The sequence below is a fragment of the Crinia signifera genome, chromosome 1 (genome assembly GCF_055691185.1).
Source record: "Crinia signifera chromosome 1, ASM5569118v1, whole genome shotgun sequence".
Classification (NCBI taxonomy): Eukaryota; Metazoa; Chordata; class Amphibia; order Anura; family Myobatrachidae; genus Crinia; species Crinia signifera.
The window spans coordinates 455,598,156-455,619,584 of NC_139217.1; positions in this window are offsets into that span (position 1 = coordinate 455,598,156).

Here is a 21,429-nt window from a genome sequence, read left to right on the forward strand (position 1 = left end):
CTTAACAGTCTCTAGGTTTTAGTGATATCCATACTTGAGCACAGGTGAATGGATATCACTAAATCCTGCACTGTAATGCTGAGTACACACCTAAAGATTTATCTGTCCAATCTGTCAGATGTGAACAATAATCTGGTAATGTATGGGAGCATATGGCAATCAATCATTTGTTCATAAATATTGTAAAACAGACCGGGATAATTTAGACAACTTGGTTAAGGGCCAGATGTATCAAGCTTCAAAAGTGATAAAATGGAGAGTGATAAACAGCCAGCCAATCAGCTCCTACCTGTTATTTTTCAAATCCAGCCTGTGACAGTGCCGGTAAATCTGTGTGCTTTAACAAATGTACGCGACCAATCATTTTTGTCCATTTTCCAGCATTTGGGAGCAAATGGTTGATTGTCATATGCTCCCGTACAGAGAGATTGGACATATACGTCTTTAGGTATTTACACAGCTATAGGGGTGTAAAAGTTTCCTGATATTTCCAACATTTTTTTGCGCAGAATAAATGGAATTCACATTCAATGTTTTTCATTTTATTCTGTTTGTCAGAAAACAATCTGAAAATTGGAAAGATGTGGATCCATAAATCCATGTCTTTTTCTGCGGAAACGGCCGCTACAGTAATTCACAAATTTAGCGTCTGTTTCCGTGAATGCAGATTCTGCTTTCCAACGAGCCGAACCTGCAGTAGCGACTCCTCACCTACAACGTCCAGGATTGAATACTGACGGCCTGATATTTCTGGGAGCGGCCCGATATGTCCAGGATTGAATAGCGATGCCCACTTTTCCGGGAATGTGCGTGCCTCAGACGCGCGCATGAGGGTGAAGGGGGGAGGTCTTCAGGAATCGATGATGTGTGAGGTGGCAACCCTAGCTGCCACAATGGAGATACGGGGGGTGGCGCCACTATCCGGGAGGGTTGTCCACCTTTATGGGGGCCGCGAGGGGGACCCGATTTTCAGGAACCTCCCGGCCATTCCGGGAGGGTAGGAAACCATGGTCTTAACCCCTTCAGTGGTGGGGCTCTCCCTGCTACTGCCTTAACCTAACCCCCTGGAAAGGGCAGCCAGAAAGTACGTAAGTATGATTGAATGCCAGCAACCGTACTGCCGAGATGTTAACAGAATCCCCTGACAACAGTGCTCCCAAAAAGTCAACCGCCCCTTCCCCCGAACAACACATTACTTTACAAAGTTCCACCTGAGACAATGTTCTGGACAACACAGAAACTTAGCAAGGACATTTGTCTGTGTCTCTGCATAAAAGCCGACAGCCAGGGAAAATAACGAAGATACTGACGTTATTTTTCCGTCCTGTAATAAACTATTTTTAATAATATATCCACATACTGCTTGTTAGTAGGAGACAAATCGGTTTCACCTTGAAATACCCATAAATATTCCAGTCACAGTGCAACAAATCTGACAGAATTTTAATGCTTAGCATAGTTCTAGGCATTCTACAGTGTTCGGATAATTTGCTGCATTACAAAGCAGTTTAGCCTGATTAGACTGGCGGGATAGAAAGGGAAAAAGGTCTCTCTATAGAGATTAGGCTGAACTGGATGTGATTGGTCTGCACGCTGCTTTAAATATTTATGTGTTGTCCTATAAAGGAAAATACGTGCGCTACTGCAAACCCGAAACGAAAATGTTATTTATTTATTTATTTTTGTGCACGTTGCTCCCCCCCCCGGGGCAATTAATAAAATGTTCAAACAGGTCATTTTCTGCAGTGTGCGAAAAAAAAAAAAGGTACTTGTTTCCTAGCACGGCCACACCGATCATGATCGTGGGCATCGTTAGTAAAAATCGGGGGCATCGCATGCACTAAAAAATCGGGTGCGATGGTACCGACGCGATGCCCACGATTTCCCATAGGGAACAATGTTAAATGCCTCAATTTACACAAATCATCCCTGAACAGTGAAATGGCCCCCCCAAAATTAGTTTACGCCACCCCACGATCAACGTGAACCCGAAGCGTGGCGAGCGCAGCGAGCCCGCGAGGGGCGGCGGTACGCGTCCTCCGACCTTTTCATACCCCCACTATCCACGTCGGCGTGGAGTTGAGAATAGAATAGTGTGGCGAGCGCAGCGAGCCACCGAGCCCGAAATGTGGCGAGCGCAGCGAGCCCCGCGCGGGGACGCGGATACCTGTGAAGCCTGCGAAGGGACGCGTTTACCTGTGAAGGTATCCGCGTCCCCTCGGGGGGCTCGCTGCGCTCGCCACGCTTCGGGTTCACGTTGATCGTGGGGTGGCGTAAAATAATTTTGGGGGGCCATTTGACTGTTCAGGGGTGTTTTTGGGGGTTTCTGGCCCATTTACCATTGTTCCCTATGATGATTTGGGTAAATTGAGGCATTTAACATTGTTCGGGGGGCATCGCGTCTGGACCATTTAAGCCTTTTTTAGCCGCCTGCGATGCGACCTACACGATTTTGACTTTTTTCAATGCATTTCAATGGGAAATCGGGGGCATCGTGTCGGTCGCGTCGCAGACCGCTAAAAATTACACCCGATGCCCGCGATTGTGGCCGTGCTAGGAAACAAGTACCAAAAAAAAAACAATACTGAAAAACAAAAATGTCCCTTTTATTTCTTATTTTTAATAAAATAATTTAGTAGCAGCATATAGGGGCTTATTCAGATCTGTTCGCTAGGCTGCGTGTATGTTAACTGCCTAGCGAGCAGATAAACGCAGCCGAATCCCCTCGCTAGCATGCGAGCAGAGGCGTTTGCTTACACATCCCCTATTGGGAGAAAAGTGCTATATAAATATTATTATTATTATATCCGCTCGCATGTGGCCGCACGGAAGAAAAAAACCTCCGATGGTCGCTCACCATCGAATGATTTTTCTTCCCATCGCAGATAAAAGTCCTGGGAAGAAGCCGAATTTGTCCCCGTTCCGATGTTGGGGGGGGGGGGGGGGGTCTGCCTATGTGCGTGTTTGTGCAGGTGCAGACCCCGGGAACAAGCAGCTTCAGCGGGGGCGGAGTTTCAGCGCTCGGTAAGCAGCGTTTTCGCCAACATAAATCACCCCCTAAATGTATTGAAGGAGCGCGGCGCCGATTGTGTTAGAATACTTTAAGCTGTGAGTTCCGTGGCCCTCAGGCACACACAGCGGTGTCGGCCATATTGAAAAAAAATAATCAAAGCCTGAGGGCCAATAGCTGTACCACGGTAAAAAAATGTGGGGATTTTAAGACTTTTTCCAGACTCGTGGGGGTAAATTTATTAAGATGCGAGTTCTATTTCAGATGAGATGTTGCTACGGGCAACCAATCAGAATCAGCTTCTTATTTATCTAGAAGATAAGTAGTATCGGATTGGTTACTAGAATGGGCCTGTGCATAAATTCCCTTTCCTGTGCACACATCTATGCCCCTCCCCCAGCCCACTGAGCCCCCACTCTCCACGTATCTCAACCGTCCACCCATAGCAGTGTCATTAGCACCTTGAGCAGGGGTGGATCAAAATGAAAATAACAAGGGGGGGGGGGGGGGGGGCATGACAGGGAAAGGGTTGTAGTTAATGGAGATAGGTATATTTGCGTCTGGAAAAGGGATATAGGGACCCATTTATCATTCAGGACCTACTGCAATGCAATTTTTACCAATATTGCCCCTGAGGCTACCGTCATCTCAGAATGGCAGTGGCCCATTATCTCCTATGTGCTACTCCCCGAAACAGCGGGTGCTGTGCAGTGCAAGCAGCGCTGCCCACACATGTGCAGATGCCCCGGCACCTGGCAGTACAGATCGTAGGGACAGGTTTTCAGATCTCCTGTCCGTGCCTCTGCGCAGACATTCATCCATCCGTTAGGATCGGATACTGCAATGCGATCCTGGCCTGTAAGATCTCGCTATATTATATACTCATATCTTCCATTGGCCTTTTTTTTATGGTCCCTCCGACAGTGTCTCGTGGTAGGGGGGGGGGGGGGTATCTGGGCAGTTTGGAACCCAGGACAGGAGGCAGAGCCAACCGAGGGACAGGAAAATTTAAAGGACTATCGACGTGCCAACTGACGAGCTCTGGGCACTCATCTGCGATAGAGCAGGCTAGAGGAAGTGGCCCCACATTCCTGCTACAGCAATGCCAGCCCACCACCGCCTGCTATCTGCATAGTTGCTTGAGTGGCAGTGGGTCGCAGGGAGTTGCAGTGGGTCGTAATGGGTCCTAGTGGCTGCTGGCTCTGTAACATCTGACACAGACAGCAGCAGCAGCAGCACTATACGGGATTTATAACAGCTTACTCCTTTTAAAAACAATGTATGTACTGGAACTGCGAGCCTCCGATTGTAGGGGGCTGATTCAGTCCTGTTAGTGCAGGTCCGAATTCAGCCCTGTCTTCGATAGTTGATGATTTGCGATAAGCGCTACTGTGCATGTCCAAATCCCCGCAGCAAACGCCTTTGGTGAATTTGCTGCGCGTTCGCTGCCTGATTGACAAACGGGGCAGTCCAAGGTGGGTGTACTGCGTTTCGTGGGCGCACCCATAGAAACGCTGGAAGGACCCCAGCAAGCGCAGATGTGCTCGGGGCAGGCAAGTGACATCACATGACATCATCATAATTATGGAATGATTTTTCCGCTGTTCGGGTGAATGCGAGCAGGTGTGTAAGCGTACATCCGCTCGCGAAGGGATTCGGCCGATGGGCTGGGCGTGCGTTCGCCAGGGTGCCGTTAACCTGCTCGCTAGCCTCTGAATTTATGCAGCCTAGCGAGCGGGTCTGAATCAGGCTGGTAATGCGGTCTCTTCTCCAGCGTTTTTATTTATTCTAAAAAAAAAAATGGTTTAACAAAAATCGCAGGGCTTAGTCACATTAGCAAATTACGACTTTTAAATGAAATTCTTTCTTTTTCTACAGTGCGACTGAAATGTATCTGCAATCTTACACGGCGTCTGCGGAGGTATTATCAGTGATACTTACATCTTATTAACAGAACGCTGGCTTATCCGGAACAATTACCCGCCATTTATTTTGCCTTGTTCATGCATGTTACACTGCCTGCGAGGGCAAGATATTTCTTAATGTCCACATTTATGCAAATTAATATCCTTAAATAAAGGTTCTTATTGCTTTCCGGTTCTTTGTTATTAATGGAGTCAAAATTTCTTTTCAAACTGTAATTTTCTCTTAGAAAACACATTATTGCTGCAGTTGGTAGAGAAGCCGGGCTTATCGGAATTCAGCAGGATACATTCCACCTCTGTCCGTGGCTTCAGCTTGTAAATCAGGGAAGACAAGTAGAAGTTTGCAACGGCTGAAAGAAAAGTTCAATCTGCCATGCCACCGACTGGAGCAAGAGGTGGTTTCATGGTAGAATTCCACCCTTTTATATACTTCAGAGGATGGAGGAACAGCATACATAGCTACACAGCAAGCCATGACATTGGGAGAGGAGGAGCAGTGTACCTTAGTCTAGTGCAGTGGAGAATACTTTTCATCTTGTGCAAGATGGTGAAGCCCTTTGAAGTAGCCACCTGTGAAGTGTGTTCAGACACTGGAAGCTTGAATGACGTCATTTCAGAATCGGTCTTTTGGAAAATCAGCTTGAGAAATTGAAGGATAAGATGAAAAACAATGAGTCTTCTAAGCATGGCAGACTTGTAGATCAAGTCCTTTATTCTCTTTACCGGGATCCAATGGTTGGCAATATCGTCTACATTTAGGAGACCATACTTGATCCTAGGTTTAAGTCATACTTCGTATCTTTCTTTTTAATGGACCCAGATCTTAAGAGATGCAAGTTGGCAGCTCAAGTAACACATGGCACCGCAGCATCTCTTTCTTCAGTTTCTCCGGTAACTGCTGCTGCAAGGAGGAATCTCAGCTTTCCCAAAATACCCAGTGGTATAACAGATTAGATTAGATATTAGATTAGATACGTCTTTATTGTCATCACCCAAATAGGGTGACAAAATTCAGTTTAGCATCCATCCAAATACAAACATATAATAATGTACAAAATGATCCGAAGACAATTACAGTAAAACTAACTCCCATAAACCCACCCCCCTAACCCAATTCAGCATTTAATTCTAAAATCGCCTTAGGAAAAAAGCTATTCCTCATCCTACTTGTTCTACTCCTCAGACAACTAAACTGTCTACCCGAAGGTAGTAACACAAACAACCCATTAGCCGGATGAGTTCCATCCTTTATGATGTTATGTGCCCTACGCAGACACCGCTTCCTCTGAATGTCATCAGCAGCTGGGAGAGAAGTCCCCATTACCCGTTGGGCCAGTTTAATTACTCTCTGGATGTGCTTCCGTTCTGCAGCAGTACAATTTCCGTACCAGACAGAGATGCAGATGTCAGGATGCTCTCCACTGCACACCTATAGAAATTTGTTAATATGCGCAGTGGTAGGTGTTGTTTTTTAAGCATCCTGAAGAAAAAAGGCGTTGATGGGCCTTTTTAACCAAACAGTTGATGTTAGTTGACCATGTAAGGTCCTCCGAAATATAAGTGCCCAAAAATTTAAAACTAGAGACACGATCCACATTCATCCCACTAATTTGTACCGGCATAACCGGACTAGATTTCCTCCTACGAAAATCTACCACAATCTCTTTCATTTTACTTGCATTTAAGAAGAGATTATTGGCACTACACCACTCAGCCAAATGCTGAATATCATCTCTGTATGCCGTTTCATCATTTTTATCAATAAGGCCTACTAATGTTGTGTCGTCTGTAAATTTAATAATAATATTGGAGTTGTAAACTGGTTTTTAGTCGGACGTAAAGATTGAATAGAGAAACGGGCTTAATAGACAACCTTGAGGTACCCTAGTATTCAACGTAATGGAGTCTGAACTGACTGTCCCTGCTCTGACCACCCGAGGCCTATCAGTCAAAAAATCTCCTATCCAATTACATAAGGAGCTATCAATCCCCAGAAAAAAAGAGTTTTGAGACTAACCTAGATGGTATCACCGTATTAAACACCGAACTGACGTCAATGAACAACAGACGGGCGTACGTATTACTTTTATCCAGATGGGATAATACAGAGTGCATCAGCAAAGAGACTGCGTCATCAATACTTCTGTTACTGCGATAAGCAAGATGAAATGGATCCAAAGCTGGTGAAAGACCAGCCTTCAGATGTGCCAACACCAACCTTTCAAAACACTTCATCACTATCGGTGTGAGCACCACAGGGCGATAATCATTCAAATTCAACGGCCTGGAGTTTTTTGGCACCGGAATAATAATAGTGCTTTTAAAGCATTCTGGGACCATTGACGCAGATATAGGAAGATTAAAAATATCCGTAAATACCCCAGCCAACTGCTCAGCGCATGCCCTCATCACCCATCCCGGTATTCCATCTGGTCCAGCCGACTTATTTACATTGATTATATTCAGACCAGCTAGGACCTCAGCAGATGTCAATGCAAGAGGTTGGCCGGAGCAGGGCAATCTGATCATCCTTCCACAATTGTTCCTATCAAACCGTGCATAGAAATGGTTCAACTGATTTAATGAGTGAACATCCATATCAAGGACTGAACCGGTTTTCCCCCGCCTTATAGTTACTGATACCCCGGATACCCTGCCATAAATGACGAGGATCAGATTTTACTAAATGCTCCCCAATCCTCAATCTATAGCAATGTTTAGCCCTGACAATGCCCCTCTTCAGATTCGCCCTAGCTGTACCATAGGCCACTGCATCCCCTTCCTTAAAGGCAGTATTACGGGCCCTAAGCAGAAGCCGAACCTCCCCATTCATCCACGGCTTCTCGTTCGGGTACACAGTAATCTTTTTCCAGGTGGTGACACTATCAGTGGTAACATTGACATAAACCAGGACAGAAGAAGCATACAGGTTAATATCAGCAACTACTTCTGAATCACTCAGATCATGCGGTCTAAACCGACTCCAGTCTGTCAGTCCAAACTTCTCTCGTAATAATGCATCGGCCCCCGCTGGCCAGACTTTAATGTCCTTGATGATAGGTTTCACACGTTGTCTTAGTGAGATGTATTTGGGAGAAAGGAATAGAGATAAGTGATCTGACTGCCCCAAGTGAGGAAGAGCAGATACTGCATATGCCTCCTGCATATGCAGTATAACAGATGAGGAGTTAACCCAAAATTAGTGACACCTCTACCTTAACTGCATCTCATATGGACACTATTCAAAGAATGTTGGAGGGTTATTTTAATGAAAGCATACAAATAGGCATGTCACAGAGTAACTTTGACTACTAGAAGGAAATATAGGTAATTTGGAAGCCCTTGTACAAACTGGCTACGCATTACTTAAGCTGCCCACCCCCCAATGTGTACTCGGAAAGTGTGAATCCACTTATTTAGCACAGCTGGGAACCTGGTCAGTGGTCAACATATGAGGTTACTTCCACAAACTGTTGAAAAAATTATGTTCATGAAAATGAACTACAAATTTCACAAGTAAGACCTTTACATTAAAGTACCGAGACTTTTGTAAATGTGGATTCAAGCAGGATATTGATATTATGTGAGGATGCTAATGACGATGACACTGTATAGCTGTTAGCTCAGCTGTCTTAAGCCCATTGATAGCTTGTGAAAGCACCTTGAGTCCTGTTGGAGAACCCAATTTAAATTAAAATTATTATTGTGGGGAGTCCCAAGTAAACTAAGCACTTCAGCACTAAAGTGTCTGTCCCTGTCGCTGAAGTGCTTGGTTTGTTACACTGGATATGTCCTTTTTAATATATATCTTTAGGGTGGGTGGAAGGGCTCAACGACAATTCTTGCACCTATTTTTCTTTCTGCCACTGCCGGGTGGCAATGTTTCACAGGTGTGCTATGTGTTTGTGCCATTGCTCTGTTACTTAGGGACCAGCCAGCTCGCTTCAGCCTTTCTCCTAAAGTAGATGAAAACAATATTTTGAGGTGGTCAAAGTTGACTGGAAATAACTGTTATTGAGGTTAAAATACTGTTGGTACCAAAAAAAAAAAAAAAAAAAAGGCCCAAATGATGTGATATTAGCTTTTTTTCAAATCAGTATTTGAATAAATATCAAATACCAAAGCCAAAACCAGTGAGGCCATTCTGGCAAAACCAAAACCTGGTGATGCATACAATGTCCACTTGCATAGTTTGCCATGCTATGGGCACGGTGCCACCCTGCCCTGCGCTCAGTACATTATTATATTCTTCCTCTATGCCCACTGGAATGGTAAATTATGAAGTCTGTTTAAAAAAAACCTCATGAAAAACTCATGTCAACCCTTTTCACATTGACATTTTGCTAGCGTCAACCTATTGACCATGTCTGACCTTTTAACTGTCGGCCTCAAGTGTCGACCTAATGACCACATACCATATGGACTAGCTATTGCAAAACTGCATGCACACTTACCGATGATGGCTCTGAGGTGAGCGACAGCTTTGGGGGGGGGGGGGGAATGGGGGTGATGGCCGTCGTTAATGAGGACCTCCCTTGCCCGAACATGCTGGACGAGGGAGGGGGTCGCATCATTAATGACATTGAGTGTACACACTAGAACAGGCATGTCCAAACTGTGGCCCTCCATCTGTTGTGAAACTACACATCTCAGCATGCCTTGCCATAGTTTTAGCATTCCCTAATAGCAAAACTGTGGCAAGGCATGATGGGACTTGTAGTTTCACAACAGCTGGAGGGCCATAGTTTGGGTATGCCTGCTTTAGAAGATAAAGTGAGATATACCTTTCACTCTATCTTCTAGTGTGTATGGGGCTTAAAAATTGTGGGTAAATACATTTTTGGGAACATTAAGTTATTATTTTTTTTTTTTTCTGATGAATTAAATTAAAAAATTAAAATGCGACTACATCACATACATTCGGCAAGCCTTATTGCAGTCTGATCAGTTTCCTGTTTGGTCTTCTTATATTGATATATTTTTTAATTCCAATCATTAACTGCGCTGCGCAGAAGAGATGTTTTACGCCTGCTACTGTTGTGCTTTATCACCCTAAATTGGATGGTCCTTCTGATAATCTCACCTTTATTGAGAAACTCTGTTTTATTTCAATGTAATGCACTAAGAATAACGGCAAGCTTGCTACTTATATTTTAAATTATTAATTAATGTTACATATCCTCTGCAGCAGCTGCAATGTGCGCCGAAGGCCTTTAAGGGCTGCAGATTAAAAGGCCCTTATTCTGATCTGTGCGGAAATTCCCGCATTCTTACGGAGCGGTCCGCACGCCACGGTGTTTTTCCGCATGCGGCCATCGTCCGTAGAAACGCCCACGTGTCCTCCGCATTCGGACGGACTCACTCTTTAAGAACAGGGCGTGTTTACGGACGACATACAAATCATGCGTGTGCGGGAGAAACACTCCGATTCGTCACGGTATTACAGAGTATTACAGAGTATGCTCGGGAATACCGCATCCGAACGGGAGCCAAGCGGTGCTACCGCACGTAAGCGGAGGATTTCCGCCAAACAACCCACTATGAAGTATCTTCTGCAATACATCACATGACCCACTTATTCAATTACCTACCCTCATAAAAAACAGCTTATTTGTAATTGGAATCAATTAGATTCCAATATATCCTTACAAGCATGCCTAACACATGCATAGCACACATTAACCCTTACAGCAATGTAAGTGCAATGGTTTCTATTACACCCTGTGTCAAACATTATAAACATTCTACACATATACTATTTAAAGTGCTAATAAAACCAACAACTGTGAACTTGCATAAAGAATTTATTAAAATATCTATTTAACATAATGAAAAAAAAAAAAAAAAGGAAACATTAAATGAGCAGGTCTTTTAGGTCCTGCAAGTCGGCTTGAAGGAGCCGGAGATGGTGCTCTGCTCGCAGGAGGGCCCCACGCACCCCCTCATCTGCCGGTGTGGTGTCATCTGTGGGCATGTCAAAGGGGCAAAAATTAGTCATGTTATTCATGCATACATTTCACATACTACGACATAAATTGCACAAATGCTAGGTGACATGTGTGTATATATATATATATAGAGATATATATCTATCTATGTAGAGAGATAGAGACACACATAGATAAATATATATGACACATACATATATACATACATGCAAACTTATTTACTACATACTGTCTATTTTGCCCTCGACCCTTAACTCTGCAGAAGACATAACAGTCATATTGTTTCTTCTCAGTCACAACCCACCCATGACTAACCAATGTCAAGCAGGTCATGGCCTACGTCAATAACAACTTGTCACAATCTGCTCAATCTAAGTTCAGTGATGGTTGGTGGCATGGGAGTTATGCAAATGTCAGGAATGCACAATACACATCCTCTAAATCATAATTCTGTCTAAACCAACCTACAATTCTGTGAGTGACAAAAATAAATCAGAACTACAGGGGGGGTTTAGGTAGAGGAGGCTCCGGGGACACTGCCAACTTGTGACGCCATTCCAAGGTAGGCCGGCCCATACTCCATTTCGAGCATACATTCTACAGTTTATAAATAACATTCACCAACAATATCGATGCCACTATTTGATGGGTCATAATCTACGCTTGCAGCAGGTGATTTTAATCCACAAATGATCCACTCATCCCTTTACTCCTGGATCCTGTTTAACTACAACGGTTATGTGGCAGTCCAAATGGACCTCCAACCCATCCCACAAACCTGTGTAATTGAGAGGTGTCCTGGATGAAAGTGATGCCTTGGACTCCCCATCTAACCCGTACCTGTATCTGTAGCTACCCACTTTGGGGTCTATATGATTAGTATGTGCCCAAAATTTTTAATCAACAGTGCTACATAACATATACCAGTACAACTACTTCATGAATGATGCATTATGTAAACATACCGATCTGCGGCGAGTCCGGTGCCTGGCACGCCTCCTCCCCCTCGGAACTTGATGTGTCCGGGGCAACCGTGGCCTCCTCAGCCCCCTCCTCCGCCATCTCCTCGACCACAACAACCTCCTCCTCCAACTCCTCCTCCACCTCCTCCTCCAACTCCTCCACCTCCTCCTCCAACTCCTCCACCTCCTCCTCCAACTCCTCCTCCACCTCCTCCTCCACCACCACCAGCACCTCCTCCTCCACCTCCTCCTCCGCCACCAACACCTCCTCCTCCGCCACAAACTCCTCTTCCACCTCCTCCTCCTCCACCTCCTCACGCACCACCTCCTCCTCCACCATTTGCTCCTCCTCCACTTCCTCCTCTTCCACCCTTGCCGCCACCTCCTCCTGGGGGTCTTGGGCCTCGTCCTGCACAGGCCAAGGAGCCTACCAAGGCCAAACGTGGTCGGAAATGAACTTGTGGCTGCATTAATCTCTGCCGTTATGTGTTCCCAAATCTTCCATTGTGCTGTGTGTGTCAGCTTCTTGTGTCCAATCACGTGCTGAGGGGAACCAGCTGAGGCCTTGCTTCATATGTCCTTTGTGGTTCCCCTGTTGCCCTCTTTTGCCTGGCATTACTGTCAGCTGTACTTGAAGTGATGGCCATGGTACTATCTTGTGAAGTCCCCGGTTGTGTTCCAAATGATTCTGCTGATGGTGCATATGAGCCAGCTGCAGGTTGGCCTGCTGCAGAAGGGCCAGGTGTAGGGTGCCCTGCTGTTGAATGGTCAGGTGCAGCTTGCCCTGCTGTAGAAGGGCCAGCAGCCTCATCATTTCCCACTGGCTGCATGTGCAGTGGCACATAGGAGGTGCTGGAGTCCATCTGTGTGCAATTATATTTGTTTTGTATTATTATTTATTTTGCGGCATTCCTGCCATGTTGTTTATTGTTTGTATGTATTATTTTATGGTCATTGCATCACACTGCCATTGACTGTGACATGAATATAAATAAATGTGTTTACTTTACCCAAAATGTGTGGTTTCATGAGTACATGTCAAATACACATGTGTATTGCTAGTATTAATATTCTGTCATGTCCATTGTTAGCAGTTTGAAAGTGTCTGACAAGTACAGCATATGTGGGTGTTTAGTACGGGTTCCTTGAAGCAGCAATGGTTTCAATTAAAGCACTGACAAGCGTCCTATTAGTGAGTAATGAGTAAAGGAGTAGATTCTATTGGGTTCAGGTGTTAATGGTTGTAGTCATTAGGCGTACGTTCGCCTACCGCATGAACGAGTGGTGTCCGCAAAGCAATAGTACACTTGTGGACACCGCACATTTCTGCCCTTTTTTCATCGCGTGCATTCGGAGTGGTTTCCGAATGTACGCCCCCCAACATAAGTGTACTCCCCCGTGTCCGCCCATGTTTCCGCCCCGTTTTGCCCACTTTGAAACTACGCCCATGTGTCATTCCGCATGACGCCCATAATACGCCCCTATTTCCCGACTGATAGCGGCGAACAGTTTTGGACGGGATTTGGCCGAACTGGTACCGAGTCAAGGCGTGGCACATGCGCGTAGCGTTCTCCACGCATGCGCAGACGTCATAAAGACGCGATCCGTAAGTACGCGGTAAAGTCCGCATCAATCAGAATAAGGGCCTTTTTTTATCACACCACTGAGTACAGAAGATGAAAGCTTATAAATCAGACCCAACAGTCCCTGTTTGTTTTATGGAGTTGCGTAATGGCCTTGAGTGACCTGAACAGACTCAGACAATTTTCACAGTAGGTGGAACAACTTTGCTGAATGAGAAATTAGGGCAGAAAAAGTTTAGGTTAAATAATCTGGAGTAATGGAAATGTAGTTGATGATTGATGAGTGTCAATTCCGTAGTGTTACAGTGACCTGTCAATCTGTTACACTGGGCCTTATTCTAGTTCACTCTTTCTGACAAAATCCTTCTTAGTTGGACAAAACCATGTGCACTTCCGGGGGGGGGGGGGGGGGGTCAGATGTAACATGTGCAGAGAGAATTAGATTTGGGTGAGTTATTCTGTTTCTGTGCAGGGTAAATACTGGCTGCATTATTTTTACACTGCAATATAGATCTCACTTTGAAGTAAAACCCCACCCAAATCTAATTCTCTCTGCACAAGTAACATCTGCCCCACCTGCAGTGCACATGGTTTTGTCCATCTAAGAAGGATTTTGTCAGAAAGAGTGAACTAGAATAAGGCCCACTGTCCTTATTCCTCATGGTATTACTGGTCATTAATGAAGCTTTAGAGTCTCACAGATACTCCTAATGTTTGAGAAATTCTGAAGGGATTCATCAGGGTTGCCTACCCTCCCGGAATGGGCGGTAGGCTCCCTGAATATCGTGTCCCCCTCCCGCCCCCCCCCCCGGACAGATGGGCAACCCTCCCGGATTCTCATTGGACCCCTGCTCCACCCCTAATCGCAGTGTCCTACTTCCGACTGCGGTGTTTAAATACCGCAATCCACAGGTCTCCAAGGAGGGGCGGGGCTAAAATGTCATAATTGCATCATTTTAGCCCCGCCCCCTGGGTTATTTATGTCCTGGTGGTGGGGCGTGATGACATCACGCTCAAGCCCTGCCCCCTGAAGTGGATGTGTACGCTTACACATCCGCTCGCATGCGCCCGTACCATCAAATGATTTTTCCTCTGTTCGTAGATAAAAGCCAAGCCCTACTTTTAAGATGGAAGGTCTTCTGCAAATTGGGGCCTGCGCTGATGTCATGTGACATCATCCACCTGCCCCGAGCTGGCAGGGACACGCTTACGTTTGTTGATTGATCGGCAAGGGGGAGTTTCATGGGCGTGCCCACAAAAAGCGGTGGGCACGCCCATGAAACGCCCCCTGCCTGTCAATCAGGCAGCGAGCGCGTCCACAAATAAAAAGTTTGCCGAAGGGATTCCCTGCGGGGGTTTGCACATTGAGCATTATCGCCGATGCGCATGTGCAAACCACCACCATCGGAGATGGGGGCCAAATTCGGACCTGTACGAAAAGGTCTGAATCGGCCCCAACGATTCCAATTTAGGAACGTTAAAAGGGGTGCAGAGAAAAAGAAACACTTTAGGAGGTGCGGGAAATAGGTGCGATTTGAACCCAATGGTGTCAGATGAACTAAGCTTCAAAAGTAATAAAAAGGAGTCAAACATAATAGAACACTAATAAAAGATTTCCAAACACGGCTCCTAATCAGTCTTTCCAGGATATATTTAGTTTCCTGAAACGGTGTTATGTAAATAGCAATGACTATTTTATCATTGTATTGTTTGTGCCTCATACCAGGACAGGCCCAGGCCCATCTTTAGCACAAAAACACTGCATTATTTAGAAAAACAAAATCAACACCTTGATGTTCTCTGACAGGTTCCCGTAGAGAGGAGACAAATGTTTAGCTGGAGGGGAAACTGGAAAGTGTTTCAATGTAATAGCCAGGAGAGTTCTTCTTCTGCTGCAGATAACAGGAGGTGTGACGCAAAGGGAGAATGTCATATTCTGCATCGCAATAAACACACAGAGGAACCCGCAAGCACACATTCACTCCGTGTGCAAGTATCCAGACCACCCTGTCCTGGCTTCAGTAACCACCTGCAGCATCTATCCTATATCAGGGTTGCCTACTTTTAAAGTCTCCTCTCCGGGAGAAGCTTTTTTGTAGAAAAGTCTGCACTTCAGGTAATAATGCCACTCTTTTCTGGAAAAATATAGACAAAGCAGATAACTGAACCTTCAATGACTGAAGGCTTAGACCTGCTGAAAAGCCATCCTGGAGAAAATCCAGAAGTCTACTCTCTTTAAACCTAGATGTGTGAACCTTTCGTCTCTCACACCAGCTTATATAGATCTTCCACACTCTATGATAATTTGCTGCTGAGACAGGCTTGCGAGTACTGAGCATGGTCTTAATCACAGAGTCTGAGAACCCTTTCTTTTTTAACAAGGCGGTCTCAAAAGCCAGGCAGTCAAATTGAGACGACCTAGGTCCAGGCCGAAAAATGGACCTTGGTGTAGTAAGTCTTGTCGTTGTGGAAGCTTCCACAACGCAATCAATAACCTCAGAATGTCCGAGTACCAGGACCTCCTGGGCCATTCTGGAGAAATCAAGATTACCCTCGCCCGTTGAATCCTCACCCTCTTGAAAACCTGAGCGATCATCGGAAAGGGTGGAAATATGTAAGCCAGGTTGAAGTCCCATGGAACGGTCATGGCATCCACCGCCCATGCCTTCGGGTCCCTGAACCGGGAGCAAAACTTGGGAACCTGACAGTTGTGTCTGGAAGCCATAAGGTCCATTTCCGGGAGTCCCCAAATATCCACTATCTCCTGGAACACTTCCCTGTGTAAGGACCATTCTTCCTCCAGCAGCTCCGACCTGCAGAGGAAATCTGCTTCCACATTCCAGATCCCCGAAATGAAGACAGCTGACAGTGCTGGAACATTCATTTCCGCCCAGTGGAAAATCCGAGCCACCTCGAGCTACGCGTGCCTCCCTGATGTTTGAGATATGCCACCACCGTGGCATTGTCCGACTAAATCCGAATAGGCACACCCCTCAGTCGATTTCCTGCCTGTTGAAAAGTCTTCCAGACAGCCCGAAGTTCCAGAACATTGATCGGCAACACCGATTCTTCGCTGGTCCACAAACCCTGCAGTCTGAGTAGACTTGTGACCGCTCCACACCCTCTGAGACTGGCATCGGTTGTCACCACCAACCACTCCCAGGTTTGAAGAGAGCGACCCAGTTGGAGAGTCTCCAGATCCATCCACCATAACAGTGACTCTCTTACTTCTTGTGACAGGACCAAGGTCTCCTGTTTCATGGACTTCGGGTTTCCCGACCAAGAGGAAAGGAGGCCCGCGAATAAAACCTTGCGAACTGCAGTGTTTCGAAAGTTGCTACCATTTTGCCCAAAAGTTTCATGCCCTTCCAAACCGCAGGATTCAGCGACTGCAGAATTTTTGATACTAACTCTCAAATGTTCCTGGCCTTTGATTCTGGATGAAGACTCGTTGAAGATGAGTGTCCAGCCCCACACCCAGAAACTGTAGTTTCTGTGTTGGAACCAAATGAGACTTTGGAAGATTTAAAATCCAACCGTGATCCTGCAAGAATCTCTTTGCCACTTCCAGATCTTCCTTTAATTTCTCTGCTGACTCCGCCTTGAATAGCAGGTCGTCCAAGTAAGTCATTATCACAATTACTTTCAACCAGAGAGCCGCTGCCATCACAGCCATCACTTTTGTGAATACTCTTGGTGCAGTGGCCAAACCGAATGGGAGAGCCTGGAACTATCGCGAAATGCAGCAAAGATTGATGTTCTGCACAAATAGGTATGTGTAGATACACATCTTGAATGTCTATCGAAGCCAAAAACTCTCCTGGTTCCATGCTTAGGAGTACTGACCTTAGGGATTCCATCTTGAAATGATCCACCCATAAATGGAGGTTTAAGGACTTCAGATTCAAAATATGTCTGAAGGACCCGTCTGGTTTGGGAAGCCTTTCTTCCATTCTTCCCTCGGGAGCGCAACAACTACACCCTTCTTCAGAAGCGACCTTGCCGCCTCCAACAGGGCTTTTCTCAAGCGAGGTTCCTTCGGCAACGGAAGGAGGAAAGAAAAACCCCAAACTTGGAGCTTGCTTGTTTAGCTGCTGGGGTGGCCTGCTTAATTATAGACTGTAACTCAGATCCAAAAAGAAGCTCACCTTTAGGTGCTGTGCTTTATCATCCTCTACAAGATCTAATGTCTGTTTAACAGCCAAAATTAAATCCTCAATACCTGGAGTAGAAGCTTCCAGCTCCTCTCTCTGGTCCCAAACCATGTTTGCACACTCACCCTCTTCCCCAGAATCTAAATTAAGTAGAGGAGGGGTAGATACAGTGTGTGTGGGAGAAAAGGCCTCAGGGACCTTAGTAAATAGTCCCATAAAGGAACTCATTTTATGCACACTCTGTGCCGTATCCTGCATAACCTGCAGTAACGCAGGGTCCCCCTGTGAAGGGTTAATGGAACCCCCCGTAATGCTGAGAGGAAGAAAATGGCCTAGTTGACCTAGCCAGATCATCCCTTTGCCTATCTAACACTTGCACAAGTGCAGTAACAGATTTCCCCAGTGCAACTGCCCACGCAGGTTCAGGTTATCAGACCTCTTGGCTTGGGCACCACAGGGCACAGACTCACAAGCTGGGCATAAGTCCCCATGGTCCAGCTGTTCACCTGTTAATTTGAACCCGCAAAATCTGCAGTCTATTAACAAGGCAGCCTCTCCCTCCATCACTACAGCAGTGCTACACCTTTCTGTCATGATAACTCACAGTGCACACAGTCAGGCGATTGTACAGATTAATGTATCCGAGTACTTATCGGTCTTCTGTCAGGACCTCAGCGGTCACCGGGAGAAGCGCTGCACAGAGGAAACAGTAACTCTGCCTGATGGAGAGAAATCCTCCTTCCAGCTCCTCACAGAGGTGGAGAGAAGGGTGCCAGACCAGAGGTGGGAAGAGATTAAGGGTGAAATGTAATAGGATGAGAGATTCAGAAAGTGAGAGATTTGGTGAGAAATCTCCAGGTTTTTTTTAAAGTGGCAATCATTTACACTGCAAAATCAGTTTGCTTTTGCAGTGGAAATGATTGCCGCTTTAAAAATACTGGAGATTTCTTACCAAATCTCACTTTCTGAATCTCTCATCCTATTAAATTTCACCCCAAGTCTCTGCTTCAGCAGTTAGGGAAGTGTCTTGGCACCCTCCCCCTTACAGCCGCTCCCAGTGATAGTTTCCTTGGTACTAGTTTCCTAGCATGGCGCCCACTAAGCAAATAGCTTAGTGGGCTATTCTGCAAAGGAAAATCACATCGCGTACCGTGTATAGTGCTGTGCGATGCGATGTCCATATTAAGTGCACAGGAGTGCTTATACAATGAAATATTACATAGCATGGCACCAAATGCGATGCGATATTTCATTGTATATGCACCCATGCCATGTGATGTGATGTGTGCTTACTATGCCATTGTGTCACCCCAGTATCCACGCCACCCCGAAGCGTGGCAAGCGCAGCATGCCCCGCGAAGGGCGGAGGAAAGCGTCCTCCGACCTCTTCATACCCCCACTATCCACGTCGGTGTGGAGTTGATTTCATATAGTGTGGCGAGCGCAGGAGCCCAAGCATGGCGAGCGCACCGAGCCCTGCGAGGGGACGCGGAATACATGTAAAGTAATGCGCGTCCGCTCACCACGCTTCGGGCTCGGTGGCTCGCCACACTATATAAAATGAACTCCACGGCGACGTGGATAGTGGGGGTATGAAAAGGTCGGAGGATGCGTTCCGCTGCCGCTCGCCATGCTTCGGGGTGGCGTGGATAGTGGGGGTGTTTTAGGAACACATTCACACCAGCCATATCATACATGTGAAAATATGAAAAATCGCATCGCATGCAAAAAGCGCATGCGATGCAATTTCACTACGTTAGCGTACGTAGAAAATCTGGGCGCCGTGCTAGGAAACGAGTACCATTTCCTCTTTTCCAGTGACTCCCCTCTGCTCGGGGATCACTTGGAAGCTCCCAACAACGCTGGGATCCTGTCACAGGCATCAACTCCTTAATAGGATTTCTGCCTGAAAAACCCATCAAAATGGTGACGCCATCGCAGGGGAGTCCATGTCCCAAGATCCGGAAGAACCTCTCCAGGGCCCAGGAGACCCCCTAAAAGAGGGGGCAGAGTGCTGTGTAGAGAGCGCAGACAGCGACTCTCCGCACACAGAGAGCTGACAGGACGCGCTTCTGTCAGCCTCTGCTGCACTCTCAGTGGAAGAAACTTCTGTTAGAAGTTTCCCACTGCGAACCTGCACGAACTAATGTGAATATTAATAAAAAAACAAACACTAGCTACTCTCAACATGGCTGCCTACCGCAGCCTGTCAGCACAGCACCCACTCCGGTGGGCACCTAAAACGAAACTGAGGAATGCTGGAATGCAGAAGGGAGGAGCTAGCAGAGGTGCCTGGCTCCTGGCGGACCCTCCTACATCCCATGGTCAAGCTGTGTCACCAGGATGGATGAAAGAGAAATTAGATCCATGTGTTCTTATGTCGCTATTCGGGCTCACACGCTATGATCCGAGCGCATACATTCAATAATCAAACTGGTTTGCAGATTTGCACAGCAGCGATCAACTGAATCAGGCCCCTTATCCATATGTCTCCCCAAGCATAGGGCCTTCAGGAGGTGGATGCAGTGCCATTGGCGCACCCACACTCTCACTCAGAGATGCAATGCAGCTTCGGATGCAAGGTCTGTGGATTTTAGTGGGTGTTCTTGGGAGGTATTAAGGGGGGTGGCTAAGTGGGCATGTCGCTGAAAGTGGGTGCAGCCAAAGACGCACGACTGCTCACACAGGGCGGGATTCTCTAAAATCCGCAGCCCTCTTCGCCGGCCACCGCATTTCTAATGACCGCATATTCTCTAAAATATGCGGTCATTAACGCAAGGGACAGCTCTTGCGGTAAGAGCTGTCCCTTGCGATGCGGCGCCGTTGCTGGACTTCCGGGTCTATGACCCGGGAGTCCGTCTGCGCATGCGCAAACTGACGCGCCGGCCGCAGGGCATGCTGGGAGGGATCCGTGACGGATCCCTCACAAACCGCTGCGGTAAGAAGCCCATAGGCTTCTGCAGGGAACCGCCAGCTTTTGCTGGCGATTCCCTCCGCAGCGGTGACACTGCGGAGGGAGGTTAGAGAATACAGAAATGCTGTAAAAACCCTGATAATGGGGTTTTTACCGCATTTCTGTGATAGAGATTCTCGCCCACAGGACGCTATACTCAGACAGAGGATTTGCTCCTGCCATAGAGTTGGTGTAAGTTTTGACGGAGCATCTCAAGGCGCAGCTAGTGGGCTGGGTCCTCTCAGTTAGCCACCCACCCTGAAACACTAGCCCATTTCCGGACAGGTCAGGTCCTCCTCCCGAAGCAGCAGTCTATCCTGTACCGTTTTATTTCTGAAGGAGTGAAAAAAAATAATTTGATGGTCAGTGAATGATTTCTCTCCCCTTCGCCGCATGCGAGGGAATATGTTCTCGTACACATCTCCTCACATGCTAGCGAGGGGATGCGGACGGCATGCCACTGTTCACGAAGGAGTTAGCAACATGGCATGGCTTGTGCTGCCGCAATAGCCGCATCGTGTCTCTGGAAATAATGTTCACGATTGTTATCGATACTCAATAAACATAGATTTAAATAAAATAAATGTATAGTAGAAGCTGCCTTTTTTTGGCTCAGCTAATATACATGACAGTGAACTAATTCACTGGGAACTGGTGACATCATTTGGTGCCTCTTACTTGAGTGACATAACCAGCCCTTAATGCACTTGTAGACAGTTCTGATGATGACATCGTTATAATGGAAACGCGTCAAGTATCTGATGTCTAGATTAGAGTTCGGCTCTAGAGCTGTGGTTTCCAAACTTTACTGAACCAAGGAGTCCTATAGTATCTGTCACGACCACCATGGCTGTTACACTGGTTCCCTATGCTGTGCCTAGCTCTGGGCCCTTC